Here is a 15,450-nt window from a genome sequence, read left to right as displayed (position 1 = left end):
AAGCCGAGTGGTTTTCGCTTCTCCATTCTTTCAAGTTATAGCATTGTCCTTTTTTAGAGCTGCCCTTGGGATGCTGGACTCGAAGCTCCGATTCCAGGCATCACTAAAGACGCTAAGGGAGAAGCTCCCAGGAACGGCGTGTATTTGCCTTTCCTCCTTTCCCCAGTCCATCCGCCCACTCCCAACAACTCCCCTCACTCCAGGACCTAAAGGGGGAAAATCTTTCTTAAAACCAAATATCCGCCCCGCAAGCGAAGCTCTTAGAATCCAGAATGCAGCGACGCCCAGTAAGCGCTCCAAAGCTATTTACTAAGGACGAATGAACTTCTGATTTAGATCCCAGATGCCTTGAGGGGAGTGGTGGTCGTGGTGAATAACGAAGCGCAAAACTTGCCCTGTCACCCCTGCACGCCACGACTCCATTTCTTCGCTAGACTTTGAGTTTGAAACTGTCCGGTTCTGAAACCGGGAGAGGAGTCTTCGAGTCGCCAGGACTCTGAGGTCGTGCGTGAAAGAACAAAGAAAACACCTTGTCTCCTGGAGACCCAAAACGCAAAGAGCCTGAGCCAATCCATGCCGTGTCCCCAGTCTCCGCTGCGTGGTGGCTGTCGTGGGGGGTGGGGGAGAGTGCTGAGTGGAGGTGCCCTTCCCTAGGAACTGAACCCAGGTTGATGCTGGAAGCAATCAGGATCCTTTGAACCAAGAGTGTTCCCTCTCCCCAGCCTTCCCAGATGCCCAAGCCTGCAGCCTCGGGTCAGGAGCTAAGGAGCAGGGACAGAGGGATAAGAAAAATAGATTCGCACAGTCACCCCCCTGGCCGTTGGGAAGAGTGGGTACACCTCAGTTCTCCAAGTGTTCGAGTTCTACCATAAAGTCTCCTAAACTAGAATTTCCACGCTCCCTGTAGGAGAAGGTCTTGCTCTCTTTGACTACAATAAAGTGTAAACTACAGAGAACCAAGATGCTTGATATGTCTCTTTTCTTAGTGTGTGACAGCAGCAGAGAATTTAACTCACAACTGTTGCCTAGACTTGCAGAGAAAAACAGTCGAACTGACTGAGCCAACAAAAAGGTAAGGACTTGGATTGGAGAGTGTTCTGGCCAATCTTCTACCTACCAGGGGCAGAAATTGTGGCTCCCTAGTGACATCTAAACACATCTTCCATTTTATAAAATTAAGGATATTTGGGGACATCTTCAAGATTGCAGGTGTAGGCATATTGGAGCTGGAGCTCTCCACCAGTGTGCAGAGGCACTACTGCAGAGGGAGGGGTTGGATTTTAAGCAGTAGATCAAGTAGTTCTCAAATTTTAGCATGCATCGCGGTCACCTGGAGGGTGTGTTAAAAAGACAGATTGCAGGGGTCAACTCCTGGAAGTCCTGATTTAGTAGGCCAGGAGATTGAGAATTTGGATTTCTAGCAGATTGCTAGGTGATGCTGATGTTACTGATCTCAGGACCACACTTCAAGAGGCACTGCAGTAGAGATCAGTTTTATATTTTGAAATTCGGATAGGAGTGAAGAAGGAGACTGAAGGAGTCAAAGAGCTGCAGACCTTTTGATCACAGTGTCAGGTAAAGGCTGTGGCTTACTGTGGTAACAATGGAAATAAAACGAGAGGAGAAACCCTGGAAAAATTGGGAAGCCTATTGTTAGGGACAGGGAGAGGAGTCTTTCAATACTGGGAAATGGTAGTGGTCATTTGTCACTCTTACCATGGGCCAAACTGTGATCCGAGGATGCCCACCTTTAGGAATACTGGAAGTCTCAGATGAACTGCAAAAGAAGTATAATCATAAGGTGGTATCTTCTGAGATCTTTGGCCATGTCTACTTGTCCTGCTGGTCATGATATAATGACAATTGAGTGTGTGAGAAAAACTAGGAGAAATGTTTGGAGCCTTACTCTATCTTAGGCCACCTTCCAAACTCTACACATGTCCAAAATAACCACCAGAAGTCACCTAAAGCCCCGCTGCCAGGGATCTTTCTCATCTGTGAAAGAACTTCAGAGACTTGAAGCCTGGGAAGTCCAATGTCCAGAAACAATGCTCCTGCAAGATCTCTGCCCAAGAACAGGAAATCTCCCTGACCACTGTGTAGTTTCTCACTTGTTTGACTCTCTGTAGTAGACTTTATCTTCTAATTTACAGACTTCCTGTAGACGTCTATATGATTCTGGGGTCAGAGACTGTGCTCTGTTTTCAGAGAAAACAAACAAATTATAAACATGGCTTATATTTACAGTGTATCTCACTTAATCCTTTAAATTCAGGTGCATTTTTATCATATCCCTTTTATATGCTTAGACATGGTAGAGTCCACACTGCTGACAATAGAATGCAGATTATCTGCATTTTCCTTTGAACCTAAATCACAGACCTAGGAATTTCTACCAGATATGCATCCTACCGTCCTCCACTCTACCAACTGATCTATCCAAGGATGTATAGTAAACTTTGTGTGAAATTATACTTTTAGGAGTAGATCCAATTATTTCAAAATAGCAGACATTGGTTACAAGGATGATCAAAACTTCAATAACTGTAGTGCTTCTATTGTCTATTTGCTTAACAATTACTGAGAGGGGATTGTTAAAATATCCAATGATCCAATGACGACGGTTGTATACTTTTCTATTTCTCCTCTTAGTTCTGGCAAATTTTGCTTTTTATATTTTGAAGCTATCTCATTAGATACATAGAAATTCAGGAATATCATGGAATTTTTTAATAGGCTTTATTTTTCAGGGCAGTTTTAGGCTCATAGCAAAACCGAACAGAAAGTGCAGAGAGCTCCTATATACCCACCGCTCCAACTCACGCAAGATCTTCCCCATCACCAACATCCCACAGTCCGGTGGCACATTTTTGCAATTGATAATTAACATTGACACATCATTATCATCCCCAAATTATAGTTTTCTTTTCTTTTCTTTTTTTAAACATAAAGACAGGATCTCACTATGTTTCCCAGGCTAGTCTCAAATCCCATATCGCAAGCAATCCTCCCAAGGTACCCTCCCAAAGTGCTGGGATTAGAGGCTTTAGCCACCATGCCCGGTCAACCAAATTATAATTTACACTGGGGTTCATTAGTGCTGTACATTCTATGGATTTTGACAAACATACAATGACATATATTCATTATTATAGTATCATACAGAATAATTCCACTACCTTAAAAATCCTCTATGCTCTACCTATTCAACCCTCCCTCCTTCCTAATACTTGACACCCACTGATCTTTTTACAGGCTCCATAACTTTACCTTTTCAAGAATGTCACAGAATTGGAATCATACAGTACGTAGTCTTTTCAGATTGATTTCTTTCACTTAGTGATGTGCGTTTAAGTTTCCTGTCTTAGCTCAGGCTGCCATAACAAAATAGCTTAGGCTTAAACAATAAACATGTACTTTCTCACAGACTAGGAGGCTGGAAGTCCAGTGCCAAGGATCCAGCATGGTCTGGTTCTGGTAAGGGCTCGCTCTTCCTGGCTTGCAGACAACTGCCTCCTCACTGTGTCCTGTGGTGGAGAGAAAGAAAGCTCTCTGGTGTCTCTTCATATAAGGACACTAATCCCATCATGTCCTTATCTAACCCTGATTACCTCCCAAAGGCCCCACCTCCAAACAAACACAATACCATCACATTGGGGGTTAGGGTATCAACATATGAATTTTGAAGAGATGCAAACATTCTGTCTATTATAGTTCCTCCATAGTTTCTCATGGTTTGATAGCTCATTTCTTCTTGGCACTGAGTTACAATCCATTGTGTGAATGTACCCCAGGGAATGTCTTCAGGTTAAATTGCCCCTTTAGTCATTTAAAAAAAATTTCCCAATATCTCATGTAGTATTTCTCATCTTAAAGAATCTGTTGTTACATATTGATATAGTTACACCAGCTTTTATTATTTTAGAGTTTTCATAGTATATATTTTTTCCATTTCTTACTTTCAGCCTACCTGTGCCTTTACATTTAAAATGTGTTTTCTGGCCAGGCATGGTGGCTCACCCCTGTAATTTCAGCATTTTGAGAAGCTGAGGTGGAAGAATAGTTTGAGACCAGTAGTTCAAAGCCTGAGAAACATAGGGAGACCTCGTCTCTAAAAAAAAAAAAAAAAAAAAAAATTAGCCAGGCATGGTAGTACACAACTGTAATCCCAGTTACTTAGAAGACTGAGGTGGGAGAATCCCTTGAGCCCAGGAGTTGGAGACTGCAGTGAACTATGATTGTGTCACTGAACTCCAGCCTGGGCAACAGAGCAAGACCCTGTCTCTAAAAACAAAATAAAATAAATGTATTGTAGAAAGAGCATACAGTTGAATCTCATTTTTATTCAGTCTGGCAATCTTTGTTTTTAACTAGATTACTTGGTACATTAAACGTAATATCTGAGATAGATGGAATTAAGTCTCAATATTTGCTTTCTATTTTTCTTGACAATTCTTTTTTTCAGTAATTTAATTGGAGTATAGCTTACATAACCAAAATTCATCTTTGCAACTGAACAATTCAAAGATTTTAAAAGTCAAATTACAAGTTATGCATGTTAGGAAGGTGAGGGTGAATGGATGTGCAGGGTGGGGCACAAGCCACCGGAGCCGGCGTGCCAGAGGTGAGCGCTGGTTAACCAGAGATCTGAGTAATGCAAAGATTTGCAACACACAAAGAGGTGAACGAAGAAAAGATTTATTTAAGAAAGGTTCACGTCCCACAGACAGGAAGCGGGCCTACATTCTAGATGAGTCTGGCAACATACCCCCCCACCCTCCCCCACCAGTCCTGGCTTAAATCCTTTCCCCAGAGATGTTGAGATCAGGTAGACATGACAGCTGTGACTTCCTTTTTGACCACTTGTGGATGTCTTGGAAACCCTGAGGGAGGTCCTGGTCACCAGGCACCGACTTTACAATGGGCCAATATTGGTCATGCTTGAGAAATCTGGGTTTCTAAAAAGACAAGTTACAATAGGCCAGTACTGGTCATGCTTAAGGAGTCTGTGCTTCTGAAAAGACAAAGTCGGCAAAAATCTTTACCTAGAGCATGTATTTCTTCTGGACATAGCCTCTACTTTCTCAACATTGTGTCAGGGTTTAAGTACAAGAGAAAAAAATGGTTTCCCGCTCTTGGTCTGTCCTTTCAATGCAACCATCACCAATATCAAGGTAAAAAAAGTTTGATAAGATTCCCCTTTATCTGTTCTTTGTTTTTTATTCCTCCTTTCCTGACTTTCTTTGCTTTAAACAAGCATATTAATGACTCCATTTATCTCTTTTATTGACTATTTTGTTTTGCCATTTGATAACATCCTTGTAGTTATTAACCTTAAATTACAAAATGCATCCTTTTCTTATTAACATGATCTGACATTAATATTTTATCATATTTCAAATAATGCCAAGAACTTTATAGCAGTTTATCTCCATTTATCCCTTCCTACCTTTCTTCCATGATTTCACACATTTAAGTTCTGCATACATCCTAAACTCCATGGTCCCTTGTTACTATTATTGCTATAAATGCTGTATTATCTTAAATTTACTCATATTTTTATCCTTTTTGTGCTGTTTATTCCTTCTTCTACTTTCATGTTCCCAACTGACTAATTAACTTTCAGTTCAAAAAAATATATCTTTTGTATTTCATGTCTATTGGCAATGAATTATCTCTAATATCTTGTTTGTTTAATATCTTCATTTCACCTTCAATTATGAAGAACTTTTCACTAGTATAAAAAATTAGATTGGCAGTGATTTTTTTAAACTTTCAGCACATTAAAGAAATTATTCTACTGCTTTCTGCTAGTATCAATTTCTTTTGATAAATTTGTGGTGATTCTTGTTGTTTCCCTGAAGGCAATGTGCTTCCCCGCTCCTAATACTGCTTTTAAGACTTTCCGTTTTACCTTTAGTTTGTAAGAGTTTGGCTGCATGTTTCTAGGTGTAGTTTCCTTTGTATTTATTCTGAGTGGATTTTTCTGAAATTTTTGAATCTGTCTTAATTTTTTAAAGAAAACTTTTGGTTCTCATCTTCAGCTGTGCCTTTGTCCTATTCCTTCTCTTTTCTTTCTGTGACTTCAATTATGTGCATGTAGTCTCCTCATGTTCTACATGCTCTCATTTCCTATTTTCTCCCATTATCTTTTATTTTTGTATTCTATTTTCTAATAATTTTTTTTTTAGTTAGAGTCTCACTGTCACCCAGGTTGGAGTGCAGTGACACACTCACAGCCACTGCAGCCTCTACCTGCTGGGCTCAGGTGATCCTTCCACCTCAGTTTTCCAAGTAGCTGTAACTACAGGCATATGCCACCATGCCCAGCTAATTTTTTTATTTATTGTAGAGATGAGGTCTTGCCAAGTTGCCCCGGTTGGTCTCGAACCCATGGGCTCAGATAATACTCTCACCTTGGCCTCCCACTCACCTCAGCCTCCCCAAGTGCTGGGATTATAGGCATGGGCCAACGTGCCCAGCCATAATAATTTTAATGTACTGATTTTTGACTTGTATTTTTAAAACTATCCAATTATCTCTTTCCTGTACAACAAATAATTTAGCTGGTCTTTTTGCCCCAATTACTGAAATGTGACCCACAAATCCTTAGAATAATTCAGATTAGAATATCTCAAATGATAGGTGTGCCTTTGTTACTCATAGCTTTTGCTAACAAGGTGTCATATGGTGGAATCCTGAGAGTTTATGTTAAAGAGATGACTCAAGCCAGGTGTGGTGGTTCACACCTGTAATCCCAGTACTTTGGGAGGTGGAGGTAGAGAATTTCCTGAGTCCAGGGATTCTCTACAAAAAATAAATAAAATAAAAATATCTGGGCGTGCTACTTGGAAGGTGGAGGTGGAAGGATCGCTTGAACCCAGCAGGTGGAGTTTGCAATGACTGTGAGCATGCCACTGCATTCCAGCCTGGGTGAAAAGAGTGAGACTCCTACTCAAAAAAAAAAAAAAATGATTCAGTATGGGGCTAGCCATGCTAGAGGACTAACTATATTGTTAGAGTTGGGACTTTGAGTTACATGATACAGGCCTGACTTCTGGTAAGGAGAGGATGACTAGAGATTGAGTTCAACTTCCTAGGCAATGATTCACTCAATTGTGGAATCCCCAAAAATTTCTGGACACCAAAGCTTGGGTTGTCTTTCCTGGTTGGTAATACTCTGCAAATTGTCACACATCAATATGCCAGGAACATGATTCATCCTAACTCCGTGGGGAAAGAACACAGGAGCATTGTGTTTGAGATCCTCCCAGGTCTCACCTTATATGTCTCTTCTTTTGGCTGGTTCTGATTTGTATCTTTTTATAATAAGCTAGTAGTAAGTGTAGTGCTTTCTTGAGTTCTGGTTTTTTTCCTATAATAAATTTTCTTGAGTTCTGTGCTTTTGCTGTAATAAATTAATAGCAAATATAGTGCTTTCTTGAGTTCTGTGAGACCTTTTCCAACCACTGTCCAATGTCTAACAGCAGTTATGGTTTATATTTTGTCTAGTTTTATATTTGATTATTATCGGGGCATAAGTCTGATAATAGCTACCCCATTAGACAGATTCAGAAGTACCCAGACTATTAATTTTAATTTATTGACTCTTTTTAAATTTTTTAAAATGTATTTTATAGAGACGAGGTCTCACTACGCTTCCTAGGTTAGGCTGGAACCCTGAGCTCAAGCCATCTTCCCATCTCAACCTCCCAAAGTGTTGGGATTGCAGACATGAGCCACTGCACCTGACCACTTTTATTAACTCTTAATAAAGATAAAGATATCTTCCTTAAAGTTGTCATTGTGAAAATTAAATGCATCCGAAGCACTAGTATAACCTTAGACTTTTAAAGCAGCAGTCCCCAACTTTTTTGGCACCAATGAGATACCACTTGACTCTGATAAGGATGACTATTATTAATACATCAAAAAACAACAGATGCTGGTGTAGGTGAGATGAAAAGGGAATGCTTCTACACTGTTGGTGGGAGTGTAAGCTAGTTCAACCTCTATAGAAAGCAGTGTGGCGATTCCTAAAAGAACTAAAAATTGATCTTTCATATGATCTAGCAATCCCTCTTCTGGGAATATAAATTGTTCTACAAAAGAGATACCTGCACGCGCATGTTTATTGCCACACTGTTAACAATAGCAAAAATCATGGAGCCAACCTACTGCCCATCGGAAGTGGACTGAATAAAGAAAATGTGGCCCATATACATGATGGAGTATTGCGCAGCCATAATGAAGAACAAAATTGTGTACTTCACAGCAAATTGGATGGAGTTGGAGACCATTGCACTAAGTGATCTATCACAGAAATAAAGAACTGAATACTGGATGTTCTCACTCATAAGTGGGCCCTGAACAATAGTCACATGAGCACAAGGGAGGGATCGGCAGTCTTTGGGCACTACCAAGGGAAGTTAGGGACAGCTGGAAGTCCAAACTTCACCTGCAGACAGATTATTTATGTAGTTAATTCTCACTTGTACCCCATGTCTCTATAATAAAATAAAATAAAAGACATGCATTTACACCCCTGCCCACACCATGCAAATTTCCTAGAAACCTTGTATCATTTTTTTCTTCACTTTTTCTTCACTCTTCTTCCAATATTGGGCAAACTTGTGTGTGTCTGTGTGTGTGTGTGTGTGTGTGTGTGTGTGTGTGTTTTGTTTTGTTCTGTTTTGTTTTCACTTAGCACTAAACACTTGATAACTCTTTCTGTAAGTGAGCTCAACTTCTAAGGATGGGAAGCCATAGCAGCCAGGACTCGAGCAAGCAAAGCCCTCCAGAAGCTAAAATCCAAGGAATCTTTCCTTTACCTCCCTTCAAGATCCACTCAAATTTTATGGCCGATAGAGTAAGAAAGATGACCTCATCCCAGACAGCTCTGGTCTTTGGCAGGGGAAAAGCCAATGAGAAGAAAGAATTGGTCACTTGGTCAGCAGACAGAGTTGGACTTCCATAGTCCAGTCATGTATTTGTTTGTGGCTGTGTGGCATCTAAACTTGGCATCCTAGTACTCTCAGAAAAATTACAAACTATTAAATATCTAATAAGAGATTCCACTGGGAAAAAAAGAGATTCCACTAGGGTTTCTGTCAGTGGAAAGTATGTCTTCTTGACTCTCCAGCATCACACATTGGCTTAAGAAGGGAATTCAGGCACTCGTCAAAAAACTCTGCCCTCGCAGGATTTAACTACTTCTAGGAGATGTTCTGTTGAAGAGCATTGTCTTCAAGGTAGTCATCCTCAATATGTAGCCATATATTTATTTCCCCATTTTTCTTTAAGGATAGTGTGTGTGTGTGTGAGTGTGAGTGTGTGTGTGTGTGTGTGTGTGTGTGTGTGTGCGCGCGCATGCACGCGCGCACATTGGAAAAGGAAAAGGATAACTCTGTCTTAGTTTCAGTTTTACCTTTTAGTGAGTATACACACAAAAATGGAAACTGGCACCTGAATTTGACTTTTTCCTGTAATTTATACTCATACCATGTCAGAGGCAGAAGGAGGTAAGAGATTATTCATGAATTCTAGGAAGAGAGAACTAAAGAATTCTGAGATGTTTCATATCTCTATGGGTAGTGATTTCCTTCACACTCTGCATGTTTATGCACCTTTTTCCTGCTGTTAAGAATTGAATGATACCCTTGTAGCGTGCTGAGCATCATGCTGTGTATTTTGGAGGCACAGCTGTTTAAACCACCAAACATCCTAAGGGAGTTGAAGACATAGTTGAGGATGTTGATGAATGTACATGAATCTGAGGACAAAGTAAAATAATCTATAATCAAATATTTCTCCTTCTTTTTCTCCTCATCCAGCCCTTTGCTATGTCTTTGAAAAAGCTTAAAGAAAACAAACACAGATATTTGGGGAACCATGAGCCAGATGTAGGCCTTGAATGTTTAAAATATCACACATTTGTTTTCTGATATTTTTCCACACATGGTAAAATATGTAGGGTGCTAAATAAAATTGCAACTAGGAAAAATACATCTGAAAAGATTGATGCTGAATAAGTTTTATTAGTCTTAGGTCTTACGTCTGCATGTCATGGACACCACTTTTGTCAATACCCTGTTGAGCATTTTGAGAGTGAGAGAAACGTGAGGAGGAAGGCATTGGCCTGAGAAAAGAGATCCAACATTTTTCAGAGGAAACGAGCCCTACAGGGGCTGAATGTATATGCACTTTAAACTGATTCTACCTAGTCTTTTGTTGAGAACATTAGAGGTTGACATTCTCAATGACTAATCATATGTTTATTTCCAGGTAACTTTCTCCTTTTTCTGTAAGGATGGTCTGTGTATGTGGTGGGTTAGTGGAACATTCATCTCTGTACTAGTGTCAGATACACCATTTAGTGACCACATAAATACAAGAATTGGCATCTGAATTCAGACTGGCTTCCTGTAATATATGCTTAAACTGTATGGGAGCTAGGAGGCGCTTAGAGATTTTTAGTGCTTGTTTTACTCAGGATTCCAAGAAGAGGAAACTAAAGTTTCCACACTGTTTCAGATTTCTGTGGGTAGTAATTTCCCTCTGCACATGCCTGTCCATTTGTCTGTACTCCATTTCAAGTATTTATTAATGTCCTGATATGTGGTGGCCATTTTGCTAGGTGTTTTGGAGACCCAGAAGTATGAACTGCCCCTCGAGGCTGAGTTTATAAACTGAGAATGTTATACTAATGCATATGATTCTAAAAACAAAATAAAGCAGTCCATAACTAAGTACTGTAGAATCTTCTTCCCTTCTCTGCCTTCTCATTCAGTTCTTTCTTTGTATCTTTTGTAGCATTTTCAAAAATATGGACGTAGAAATAGATAGGAAACCACAATTCAGAAGTAGTTCTGGAAAATCTAAACAAATTTAAAATGTGCATTTTCAGCCAGGCATGGTAGCTCACGTCTGTAATCCCAGCATTTGGTGAGGCTGAGGCAGGAGGATCTCAGTGGATGAGTTAGTAATTTGACCTAACCTTGGCCTACTCATCCATGGGACTTTAGAAACAAGAGTGCTTTAGCTATTATACAATCCCTATGAACCTCAGATTCGGTTTGCCTCTTGAGTCAGCTTACCTAACCTTACGTTGATCCCTCCGCCCTCTTCAGATATCTTAGAGGTAGATCCTTCTTTTTTTTCTTGCTTCTTCAAGGTAACTTTGAGAGCATTCTCTCCACTTTATTGTTGTTCTTCTCTAAATTCAGCAGAATCTTCCTTCCCTATTTCTCTCTTGTTCATTCCTTCTTTTCCAGTTCCACGACTGTTACCCTTTCTCAGCTTGATGTTTGAGCATCTGCACGGTGGCCCGTCTCTGGTGTTCCTGACTGTAGCTTCTCCTCCCTCCTATTCATTCTGCAATCCATGCTTTGTGTTTCCATGTTCTGTTTTCACGGGGTCTAACTTGACGTCTGTCTTCTACTAGCCTGTTTTCACATCTGCCCTCAGTTCCAGAAGGGTGGGCTTCTGCTCCAGCAAGGTCTACTGTGGCCCCTTGTATGCCTCGGTCTTTATCCAGGGCTTTGCCCATCATTTTGTTCTACTGAAGATAACCCCGTCCCCAAACTTGTCTAAGTCTTCATCTCCCTTCTCGGTGCGGCTCAGGTCAAATGCTCTCCTGAAGGTCACTTCGGATGGCTCACTTTATAAATATGCCGACCTTGTCACGGCCACTGCCCCTTCACACTTGGCACAGCTACTTTTCATTGTTCTCTTTCACGAAAACTAAAGTTGTTTCGCTGCACAAGACTATGGCAGTGACTTCAGGATAAAGGTCACATCTGGACCCCCCAGTTTCTAGAGCAGAGCCCAGCACAGAATTGGAATTCAGTTAAATGAAGGAATGAATTAAATAGCGAATTAATAAATGCCTGCTCTGGCGCCGAGACTCGAAGTTGTGAGAAAGATCCCTACCGTCTGAGGAACTTGGAAGAGGCAGGCAGTTGCAGGTCTGGAGAAGTCCTGAGACAAGGAAAAAACCAAATGCGGATGTCAGCAGTTTCCGTTGAGATTTGTGGTAGGCTTCTCCCTCCACGCCGGGTTTCTGTTCTTAATTTTCACAGTCTGAAGGGAGCGAGGGAATCTTTCTCTGTGTTAAACTGTGTCGAGTTGGACAGTGGGGGTCCCTGTCATCGGCGTCCACATTCCGCCATAGATCACAGAGTGTTTACAAACTGAATTCCAGTAGTAGGGAAATGGATCGAAACGACGTCCAGGCTTTGTTTAGCTTCTACGCTTAAAGGCTATAGCAAAGGCCCCACAAAATCTTTCCTTTTCTAAGAAAGGAAGAAAGAGCTTGTTTGTGGGGCCCTATAGCTCAGGGGTTAGAGCACTGGTCTTGTAAACCAGGGGTCGCGAGTTCAAATCTCGCTGGGGCCTGTGGAGTTTACCTTCTCCAGTCTTTTTTTAAAATTTCCCTTCTCCTCATAAATGAAGCCTCGGGAAGCTTGCCTAATTATATCTCCTCGCCGCAGACCAGAACTCCCAAGTAAACACCGGGGGTGCGGTCTTTTAGATTCCAGTACTAGCGCGCAAGTGCTGCTTTGCTGCCTGGAATGTGGAGGAGTCCAGGGAGTCGCTGCCATCCTCCGCGGACACCCTGGCGGTGCCGACCGGCGGCGAGAGTCTTGCCGGCGGCCAGAACCAGGGCCGGGAACCGACAGCGCCCAAGTAGGAAATGGGGCGGCCAGGCAATAGCACAGCATCGAGCGCCGGTGTTGAGATTTGGAGTCGAGAGCAAGGCTCTCTCCCGGCGACGGCCATTCCGGCTAGGCATCCCAGGGCATGCACGCCGTCCGGCAAGGTTTCATGGGTCAGTGGGGTTCTGGAAATGTAAGGACCCGCTCTTCGGGGGCGACCATGGGTCACTAACTTTGACACGGCCTCAAAGAAATCGTGACCTCCTTCTTGAATAAACTAAAACTGTTTTCCACGAAAGTGAATTCTTACAGAAATCATGGATTTGCCCACGCGTAGCCTGCTCCGAGTCTTCCCCCTCCCGGAGTCCGTGCGTGTGCAAAAGGAGCGAGGCGGCTCGCTTGCGCAGACGCGGCTGGACTGCGAGCGCAGGAAGGGAGGAGACCAGAGCAGCCCCGGACCCGCCCAGCTCTCCCGCGCGCCGTGGCGCGGCCGCAGTCCTGCGTCCCACCGCCTCGTTCCCCCGTGCTCGGGTGCCCGCCCCGGTCTACACCCAAACGCACGCTTCCGTGCCCGCGATTAGTGAGGCGAGCAGAGGACGTGCAGCCTTCGGCATGCACGGGCTCTAGGGTTGCCTGGGACGGGCCCACGCATCGGCTCTTCTTGGAAGCCCCTCGGTGAAGCGGGGCAGATCCCCCTGGAGAAGGGCGCCAGACTCTCTTTACCAACTGGCCTTGCGACTCCGAGTATTAATTTTCCGGATATGAGGGAGAGTCTTTCTCATCTAACTCTGGTTAATGATATCCTGAACAGGGATTTCGAGAAGCTGTATTTCTGCAATTCCTTCGATAGCTCAGCTGGTAGAGCGGAGGACTGTAGTACCTGCGGTGTAGTCATCCTTAGGTCGCTGGTTCGATTCCGGCTCGAAGGAAGGGTTGCTGTTTTGGCTTTGCAGTTGCTTTCCTGTTCTTTCTGTGTCCTGAGTCGAAATCTCTCTCTATTCCTTACCCCTGGCCAAAGAAAATATTTGGCCTGCGTGGTCACCCGTTAAGCTTTGTCTATCACACCTTAAAAAGTGCGTGCTGCTGGAAGCCTTCCTGGAAGAGTGTGGACCGGTTCCCCCAACCATTCGGGAAAGTTATAAGCTACCTCACCGAATTGTGTTTTCTTTTGGCTTCTAGTTGATCATAGGTTGTTTCCTGAAGTCCAAAAGTCGGAGTCGAAAGACTACGTGATGGTACAGAATACTGTGTACAAGCACGTGCGTGCATGTATGTGCCCTGCGACCTGAAGGACTGTGACCTTCAGCCCAGGGTCTGCCCCCACTCTACACACACACATCCGATCAGGAAGAGGCACTTATAATTTCTTCAGGTATTTATAGAGTTCCGAAAAAGATTTTGGGTCGAAGCAGGAAGGAAAAATAGAATTTGACGGGAGTTGGGATGAGATTTGGGGGAGTGAATTCCAGATAGAGGAAACAATGTAAGCAAAGGCAGGGAGATGGAAAACTTGATTTCTATTCAGGGAAACGGCGGAGAGTCTGCAATATCCGAATACGCGCCTCTTGGGTTCACGTCCAACCTTGTTCACCCTCGACCGAGTCGGGCTCTCTGACTTTTGATGCCCATTAGTCCTGCCCCTAAAGATTGCATGCTCGCACTTTGGCCCTCGAAATCTAGCTCGGCCCTCTCCAGAATCCCTCTTCCTGACCTGGCACGGCGGCCTGGAGTCGGAAAAGCTGCCTCCCGTGTCCCCATCCTGCGTCTGGAGGGGTGCGGGATGTGGATCCAGGAGGATAAACGAGGCTAGGGTCAGAGTCAAATGTGAAACTTGGTGGAGATGGGAGGAATGACTAAACAAGGCTAAAGGAAAATGCCGCCGCCGGGAAAAACAAAAACAAGCCACAAATGCAGGGCAGTTTGGCAGCCAATTGCTGACAAAAAGTGAAGTTCGGGGAGACTGTGAGCGTCCTCCCGAAACCCCGGCTCGTTGGTCTAGGGGTATGATTCTCGCTTTGGGTGCGAGAGGTCCCGGGTTCAAATCCCGGACGAGCCCGTTCCCGTTTTTTCCTTCCCAGGGATAATGACTGAAAAAAGCAACGTCCTGTTAAGTTTGAAAGACAAACTTTCCCCTTTGGGAACCGTCCTGCCCAAGAGAGGCGCCCTGAATGAACGCGTGGCAGCCGGAGCTGGTGACCAGGGTCGGGACGCCCCTCCCTGGGTTCCCCGACGCCCAGCCTGGGGCCGCCTCCGCGGGGCCGCCGCGCTCTTGGGAGCGGGAGCCAGTTTCCCGCCGTCTCCCTCCAGTATGTGGAGATGAGCTATAGTTTAGCAGAGAGAATGGGAAAAATCATTCCAGGAAAAGAGGAATGACTTTAGTTACTGTTGAAAGCTACGTGGAAGGCTGAGGCGGAAGGATCGCTGGAGCCTAGCAGGTCGAGGCTGCCGTAGCCGGAAGCGGCCACTGCACTCCAGTCTGGGCGACAGAGTGAGACTCCAACTCAGAAAAGAAAAGAAAGAAAGTGCAGATGTCAAGTTATAAGCAGGCAAGTGTAAGAGGTTTGTGGAGTTATTGTTGGAAGCATTTGCCAGTGTGACTCAAAGGGATAAAAAAGCAGATCAGTGCAGGCCAGTGAAACCCCTCTTAAGGACTTTTTAAAAAATCTGTAAGCAGAGGATTATTCTCAGAAGAATGCCTTGAAATACTTGGGAAAGGGGAAATGGACACAAAGTCCAGGGTTTGTTGAAAAGTGAATATTTAATTTTTGCCTTTGTTTGGAAATGTAGGCATATT

General features: G+C 43.4%; 3 non-coding genes across 3 annotated transcripts; all 3 read left to right on the top strand.

Moving 5' to 3' along the window:
* Positions 1–12,323: 12,323 nt before the first annotated feature.
* Positions 12,324–12,396, top strand: TRNAT-UGU. The gene has a single exon. It is a non-coding gene; the product is annotated as a tRNA-Thr (tRNA).
* A 1,100-nt stretch (positions 12,397–13,496) lies between these two features.
* TRNAY-GUA lies at positions 13,497–13,585 on the top strand. The gene is given in 2 exon segments: positions 13,497–13,533; positions 13,550–13,585. It is a non-coding gene; the product is annotated as a tRNA-Tyr (tRNA).
* A 1,055-nt stretch (positions 13,586–14,640) lies between these two features.
* On the top strand, positions 14,641–14,712 carry TRNAP-UGG. Its single transcript has one exon. It is a non-coding gene; the product is annotated as a tRNA-Pro (tRNA).
* The last annotated feature ends 738 nt before the right edge of the window (positions 14,713–15,450 follow it).

Source organism: Carlito syrichta, unplaced genomic scaffold, assembly GCF_000164805.1.
Source record: "Carlito syrichta isolate Samal-C Ts95f unplaced genomic scaffold, Tarsius_syrichta-2.0.1 Scaffold302577, whole genome shotgun sequence".
Lineage (NCBI taxonomy): Eukaryota > Metazoa > Chordata > Mammalia > Primates > Tarsiidae > Carlito > Carlito syrichta.
Note: the sequence above shows the minus strand (reverse complement) of the source record. Positions and strands in the feature narration are given on the sequence as shown.